Here is an 8418-nt window from a genome sequence, read left to right on the forward strand (position 1 = left end):
AGAGAGAGAGAGAGAGAGAGAGAGAGAGAGAGAGAGAGAGAGAGAGAGAGAGAGAGAGAGAGAGAGAGAGAGAGAGAGAGAGAGAGAGAGAGAGAGAGAGATACATACTTGACGAATCTATCGATGAACAGGGGAAGCGTGGACGCAGCCTTGACGCCGTTTCTTCTAGACCAAGATGCTATTTGGATTGGCTTCGACTCCATTTTACTAAATGGCATCTCAAAGTACACATTTGCTCTGCATATATATATATATATATATATATATATATATATATATATATATATATATATATATATATATATATATATATATATATATATATATATATATATATATATATATATATATATATATATATATATATATATATATATATATATATATATATATATATATATATATATATATATATATATATATATATAATATCATTTATTTAGTTTAAATAAAATGCTAAAATTTACAAACAATGCTGTGGCTGCACAACAAATGAATCTTCAATATGCTTTTGCACCGACTGGAATCTTGCAATCTCTCTCTCTCTCTCTCTCTCTCTCTCTCTCTCTCTCTCTCTCTCTCTCTCTCTCTCTCTCTCTCTCTCTCTCTCTCTCTCTCTCTCTCTCTCTCTCTCTCTCTCTCTCTCTCTCTCTCTCTCTCTCTCTCTCTCTCTCTCTCTCTCTCTCTCTCTCTCTCTCTCTCTCTCTCTCTCTCTCTCTCTCTCTCTCTCTCTCTCTCTCTCTCTCTCTCTTTTCATTTAAACATTTACAAACAATGCTGTGGTTGTACGACAAATGAATCTTCAATATGCTTTTACACCGACTGGAATCTTGCACTTACTACTCTCTCTCTCTCTCTCTCTCTCTCTCTCTCTCTCTCTCTCTCTCTCTCAACATTGTAAATATAAATACTTGAATGTATACCTTAAATTCTCACTACAGAAAAAACATTAGCAAAACTAGATTAATAATTGTTCGTCACCTTCTGTCCTGACGGTCTTTCACAACAGCGTAAATGGAATTTGTACGTGTCAAAATCTTGTGGACTTTTGAAATTCGGTTTTTATGAAGTGGAAAGCGGGTTAGGAAGATCAACCTCATGATGTCCGGTTTTAACAATCTCTCTGTCAATGATGTTTCCGAAAAGATGGACAGAAAGGCTACGTCGTCGCTTATTACTATCAACCTCATGCAGAAAACACGTTCCCGCAACTGAAAGAATTATATATATATATATATATATATATATATATATATATATATATATATATATATATATATATATATATATATATATATATATATATATATATATATATATATATATATATATATATATATATATATATATATATATATATATATATATATATATATATATATATATATATATATATATATATATATATATATATATATATATACTTTTTTATGTTAATAATATTAATATTTTTTTTTTTTATGATGGAAGGACACTGGCCAAGGGCAGGAAAAATCCATTAAAAAAAATATGCCCACTGAAATGGGAGTCCCATAAAAGGGTCAAAGCAGTGGTCAAAATTTGATGAATAACTGTCTTGAAACCTTCCTCTTGAAGGAATTCAAGTCATAGGTAGGTGGAAATGCAGAGGAAGGCAAAGAGTTCCAAAGTTTGCCAGAGAAAGGGATGAATGATTGAGAATACTAGTTAACTCTTGCGTTAGAAAGGTGGACAGAATTGGGGTAAGAGAAAGAAGAAAGTCTTGTGCATCGAGGCCGCGGAAGGAGGGGAGGCATGCACTTAGCAAGATCAGAAGATCAGTTAGCATGAAAATAGCGGCAGAAGGCAACTAGATATGCAACATTGCAGCGGTGAGAGAGAGGCTGAAGACAGTCAGTTAGAGGAGGGGAGTTAATGAGACAAAAAGCTTTTGATTCCACCCTGTCTGGAAGAGTAGTATGAGTGGAACCCCCCCAGACATCTGAAGCTTACTCCCTACATGGACGGATAAGGCCCTTGTACAGAGTTAGCAGCTAGGGGGATGAGAAAAACTGGCGGAGACGGCTCAGAACACCTAACTTCATAGAAGCTGTTTGAGCTAAAGATGGGATGTGAAGTTTCCACTTCAGATTATAAGTAAAGGAAAGACCGAGGATGTTCAGTATAGAAGAGGGGGGACAGTTGAGTGTCATTGAAGAAGAGGGGATAGTTGTCTGGAAGGTTGTGTCGAGTTGATAGATGGAGGAATTGAGTTTTTGAGGCATTGAACAATATCAAGTTTGCCCTGACTCAATCAGAAATTTTAGAAAGATAAGAAGTCAAGCGTTCTGTGGCTTCCCTGCGTGATATGTTTACCTCCTGAAGGGTAGGACGTCTATGAAAAGACGTGAAAAAGTGCAGGGTGGTATCATCAGCGTAGGAGTGGATAGGACAGGTTTAGAAGATCATTAATGAATAATAAGAAAAGAGTGGGTGAGAGGACAGAACCCTGAGGAACACCACTGTTAATAGATTTAGGAGAAAAACAGTGACAGTCTACCACAGCAGCAAGAGAACAGTCAGAAAGGAAACTTGAGATGAGGTTACAGAGAGAAGGAGAGAAACCGTAGGAAGGTAATTTGGAAATCAAAGCTTTGTGCCAGACTCTATCAAAAGCTCTTGATATGTCCAAGGCAACAGCAAAAGTTTCACCAAAATCTCTAAAAGAGGATGACCAAGACTCAGTAAGGAAAGCCAGAAGATCACCAGTATAGCGGCCTTAACGGAACCCATACTGGCGATCAGATAGAAGGTTGTGAAGTGATAGATAGATGTTTAATAATCTTCATGTTAAGGATAGATTAAAAAACTTTAGATACGCTGGAAATTAAAGCAATAGGACAGTAGTTTGATGGATTAGAACGGTCACCCTTTTTAGGAACAGGTTGAATATAGGCAAACTTCCAACAAAAAAAGAGAGAGTTGAAAGAGTTTGACTAGGCAAGGTACAAGCAGGGAGGCACAGTATCGGAGAACAATAGGAGGGACCCCATGAGGTCCATAAGCCTTCCGAGCGTCTAGGCCAGCGAGGGCATGGAAAACATCATTGCGAAGAATTTTAATAGGTGGCACGAAGAAGTCAGAGGGTGGAGGAGAGGGAGGAACAAGCCCAGAATCGTCCAGGGTAGAGTTTTTAGGAAAGGTTTGAACGAAGAGTTCAGCTTTAGAAATAGATGTGATAGCAGTGGTGCCATCTGGTTGAAATAGAGGAGGGAAAGAAAAAGAAACAAAGTTATTGGAGATATTTTTGGCTAGATGCCAGAAATCACGAGGGGAGTTAGATCTTGAAAGGTTTTGACTTTTTCTGTTAATGAAGGAGTTTTTGGCTAGTTGGAGAACAGACTTGGCATGATTCCGGGCAGAAATATAAAGTGCATGAGATTCTGGTGATGGAAGGCTTAAGTACCTCTTGTGGGTCAACTCTCTATCATGTATAGCACGAGAACAAGCTGTGTTAAACCAAGGTTTAGAAGGTTTAGGACGAGAGAAAGAGTGAGGAATGTACGCCTCCATGCCAGGCACTATTACCTCTGTTATGCGCTCAGCACACAAAGACGGGTCTCTGACACGGAAGCAGTAGTCATTCCAAGGAAAACCAGCAAAATACCTCCTCATGTCCCCCCAACTTGCAGAGGCAAAACGCCAGATGCACCATCGCTTAGGGGGATCTTGAGGAGGAATTGGAGCAATAGGACAAGATAAAGATATGAGATTGTGATCGGAGGAGCCCAACAGAGAAGAAAGGGTGACAGCATAAACAGAAGGATTAGAGGTCAGGAAAAGGTCAAGAATGTTGGGCGTATCTCCATTACGGTCAGGAATACGAGTAGGATGTTGCACCAATTGCTCTAGGTCATGGAGGATAGCAAAGCTGTAGGCTAGTTCATCAGGATGGTCAGTGAAGGGAGAGAAAAGCCAAAGCTGGTGGTGAACATTGAAGTCTCCAAGAATGGAGATGTCTGCAAAAGGGAAGAGGGTCAGGATGTGCTCTACTTTGGAAGTTAAGTAGTGAAATAAATTCTTATATTCAGAGGAGTTAGGTGAGAGGTATACAGCACATATATATTTAGTATGAGAGTGACTCTGTAGTCGTAGCCAGATGGTGGAGAACTCGGAAGATTCAAGAGCGTGTGCACGAGAGTAGGTTAAGTCATTGCGCATGTAAACGCAGCATCCAGCTCTGGATCGAAAATGAGGATAGAGAAAGTAGGAGGGAACAGAAAAGGGGCTACTGTCAATTGTCTCAGACACCTGACTTTCAGTGAGGAAAAGAAGATGAGGTTTAGAAGAGGAGAGGTGGTGTTCTACAGATTGAGAATTAGATCTTAGACTGCGAATGTTGCAGATGTTAATGAAGAAAAAGTTGAGGGGGGGTGTCAATACACTTAGGGTCGTCGACAGAAAGGCAGTCCGACCTGGGGACATTTATGGTCACCCTTCCAGATGGAGACTCCGAGGCTGGTATTGGAGTCGCCATGATGTTTTTAAAATTTTTGAGTGAAGGGTGTGTGTTATTAGGTGCTTGTAGTTTTGTGTGGAGGAAGAGAGTTGTCTTTAGAGTACAGGCTGTGACTACCCCCTTGTGTTGTGAGACACAAAGGGAAACGTTCAGTGAGGTCACAGCTGGGTTTAATGATAAGTTCACAGCACCTCCTGAACAGTGCTTTAGACCTCACTGGGAGTAATTATCGTTTTATATATATATATATATATATATATATATATATATATATATATATATATATATATATATATATATATATATATATATATATATATATATATATATATATATATATATATATATATATATATATATATATATATATATATATACTTTGTACTTTTCGCACAAAAATGCACTCATCTGAATTTAGATGGTGGAGAGTACCAACATTCAGTTTTTTATTTGAAATCTTTTGTTGTATGTTAGACCATCCTGAGAAGTGTCGAAAACCGGTGGGGTAACTCGCTTATGTATTGTACGTGAGAACATCCTGAATGCGTCAAAAGGCCGAGGTTAGTTGAATTTATGTAAAATCAGGAAATCTCGGCTTCTGCTTTAACGGAAAATGCGACTATGTAGCGTTATCAACGCTTTCGTTAAGAAAGTCTTCACACACCCATCTTCATGTAATGCAGTATCTTGAAAACTAAAGAGAATCTCCGAGTTCTTCATCAATAACGGTTAATTGCACCCAAAATTAACTAAGTAATACGTTTGTGACAATTCGCTCAAGCAAGAAACTCCATACGTCACTCTCTTCTGAACGTACACGATGTCATCAGAGTATAAGGACGACGATAAGGCAATAAAGATATACATACATTTTATCCACAACAACACCTTTCAACACAGACATAAAGCTCGAGCTCATAAAAAAAAAAAAAAAAAACTCCAGCCTTACCATAAAGAATAGCTATCCCCTTCACAACCGATCTTCTCCAAGAAGTGAACGTCGTGTACCAACATGCATACATTGTTGATAACTATAGTCACTTACATTCCATGTATATTCGCTTCATAACCACAGCCCTCTCGAGAAGAATCACAGCACACAACGACACTACATAAATGAACATGGGTTCATCCTTAAATGACATATATGGAGGAAAATGCAACCATCCTCGTGAAAGAGAACGACGTCAAGAGACTTACGATGACTGAAGCTGTGTACACCAACTTGGAAAATTCGGTCATCAACATCCAACAACAACCTGAACTCTCAATGCTTTCTCTGCGATTCACCTGGTGGCCTAGCCGGACGTTCATTGGCCGCTTCTGCAGTTAACCCAACCCCACGCTGATTCGTTATTTGCTGCCAAGTCAAGGGAAAGGGAGGACACTGACTCTCAACTGCCCGACTGTGTATTGACCCCAGTAAAGCGACCTATGTGTCTCTCCATTGTAAGACTGATGCCCATCTCTCCTCTGTAAATTTTTTCATTATAAAAAAAAAAGTAATTGACTATCATAGGTAATGTTTTTAATGTAAAAAAAAAAATCTTGCCAGCTGGGACTTATGTATAAGTCAAGTTTTGAAACTCCGGCTCATACATGACATCGCGATCGAGCTATCAATTCCAGTTTCCATGAAGTCATGTTGGGGAGTCCCCTCTAATCGCAATTTTTTTTAACATGAATCCGGCTGAGATCGTCGATTACATAGCTGACGGGGATGTAACTGAAACTAGAAAGATCAATAAAATGGTTAACGGCACCAGAAAGAGCACGGGCTTATTGATTTTTATCTTAAGTGTTGCTAAGGTGCTAGAGAGGGTTCATGTGCGATACGAATCGGTTCCCGTTTGCCCCTTCATTCCGAATCCTTTCCATTGTTTCAGGTGTCAGCTTTAAGCTGCTTTTCAAACGTGTACACCTTGCACCTGGTTGATGTGCATCCTCCTATGCCTCTACGCATGCAAAACGCACGCTCACGCATGCCTCTAGCTGCATGCCTTTTCCTCTGTAGATACCCATGCCTCTCTCTGTTCACACCTGAAGTGAAGCACACACACTCTTTTCAATCGTCAAGATGTCTGCTCTGAACCAAACAGTTGCTGCTGCCGCAGCTAATATTATTTTAGCGACGAAATCGAAGGAAAAACCGTGATTGCTGGGTCAGTGAATATCTCGCACGTCGGAATGTATGTGTGTGTGTGTAATAATAATAATAATAATAATAATAATAATAATAATAATAATAATAATAATAATAATAATAATGATAATAAACGGTTTATTATTATGGCAGTTTACAAACTGAAAATTTACAGAGGGGAGTTGGAAAATACTTAACATTAATCCTAAAGATAATCCTAATCTAGAAACGAAATACTATTTATTGACTGATGGCTCGCACCATGATGGGAATCGCGCTGAGTCTGTACCGGTCCGTGCGCGACACCTTTAGGGGCGTTGTCTGGTTGTGGTGTCTTGTGGCACGGACCGTGCAAGGCGCGTCAGGTGGCAGCATGTGTCAGAGCCGTGGATGATTTAGTAGTTTCCTTCCAAACTTCTCCAAAGGCTCTCGGTACCTAACAGATAGTCTGGACAGACTCAGGGTGGTCAGGGCTTCATCACATGTAATGTAGGCAGGGCCAAGGATGACCCTGCATGCCCTTTTCTGCACACTCTCCAGCTGGAGCTGTTGAGTGTGTGAGGGAGGAGGACCACGCTGGGGAGGCATACATGAGTTTGGGGAGGATGAAGGTGAGGTACACCCCCCCCCCCTTAACTCGTCTGTCGGCGTCCCTAACGATCTGAGTCTGCGCAGCATGTGCGTGCGCGCGCGCGCGCTCGTGTGTGTGTGTGTGTGTGTGTGTGTGTGTGTGTGTGTGTGTGTGTGTGTGTGTGTGTGTGTGTGTGTGTGTGTGTGTGTAAAAAAAGAGGTAAGGAGCTAGCCATCTACAAACAAGTAGAAAAATGATAATCCTCAATAAAGCTTATTCTTTTCATTGGACCAATCCTCTACACTGGCAGTACAAATTAAAAAGTACAGTGTGTATAATAAACCGCGGTTGACGGGCAAATGTTGCACGAGTCTCCCTTTCTTGGATTGGGAGACAGTTGCGCCTTCATTCGTCTGCACACTCATATTTGAAGTATGCTTCGCTTTCAGATCAAAGCTTTCTGCCATACCCTATGAAAAGCTTTTGATACCCGTATGTCTAAAGGAACAACACAAGTTTCACTAAACTCTCTAAACGAGGATGAGCAATAATCAGTAATGAAAACCAGATCACTAGTAGAGCTGCCTTAACGGAACCCATACTGGCGATCAGATAGAAGATTGTGAAATGGTAGATGTTTAAGAATCTTCCTGTTGAGGATAAATAAAAAAATAAAAAAAATAAATAAAAAAAAAACTTTATGTAGGCAAGAATTCAAAGCAAAATAGAATGATATTATAAGAGATTAGAAAGGTCACTCTTTTCAGTAAAAGGCTGAAAGTAAGCAAATATACAACAAAACATAGACAAAGATGAAAGATTTTGACAAAGTAAGGTGCAAGAATGGAGGCAATTTGGAATAACAACAGGAGGTACCCCATCAGGTCCAGCTGAATCCTGCGTTTATGTGCGCAGTGACTTAACCTGTTCTCGTGCACACGCTCTTGAATCTTCCGGATTTTCCACCATCTGGTTGCGACTGCAGAGTCACTCTCAAACTAAATTTATCTGTGCTGTATACCTTTCACCTAACTCCTCTGACTATAAGATATTCTTTGACTACTTAACTTCCAAAGTGGAGCACATTCTGACCCTAATCCCTTTTGCAGATATCTCCATTCTTGGAGACTTCAATGTTCACCACCAGCTTTGGCTTTTCTCTCCCTTCACTGACCATCCTGGTGAACTAGCCTCCAACTTTGCTATCCTCCACGACCTAGAGCAATT

Source organism: Scylla paramamosain, chromosome 19 (assembly GCF_035594125.1).
Source record: "Scylla paramamosain isolate STU-SP2022 chromosome 19, ASM3559412v1, whole genome shotgun sequence".
Taxonomy (NCBI): Eukaryota; Metazoa; Arthropoda; class Malacostraca; order Decapoda; family Portunidae; genus Scylla; species Scylla paramamosain.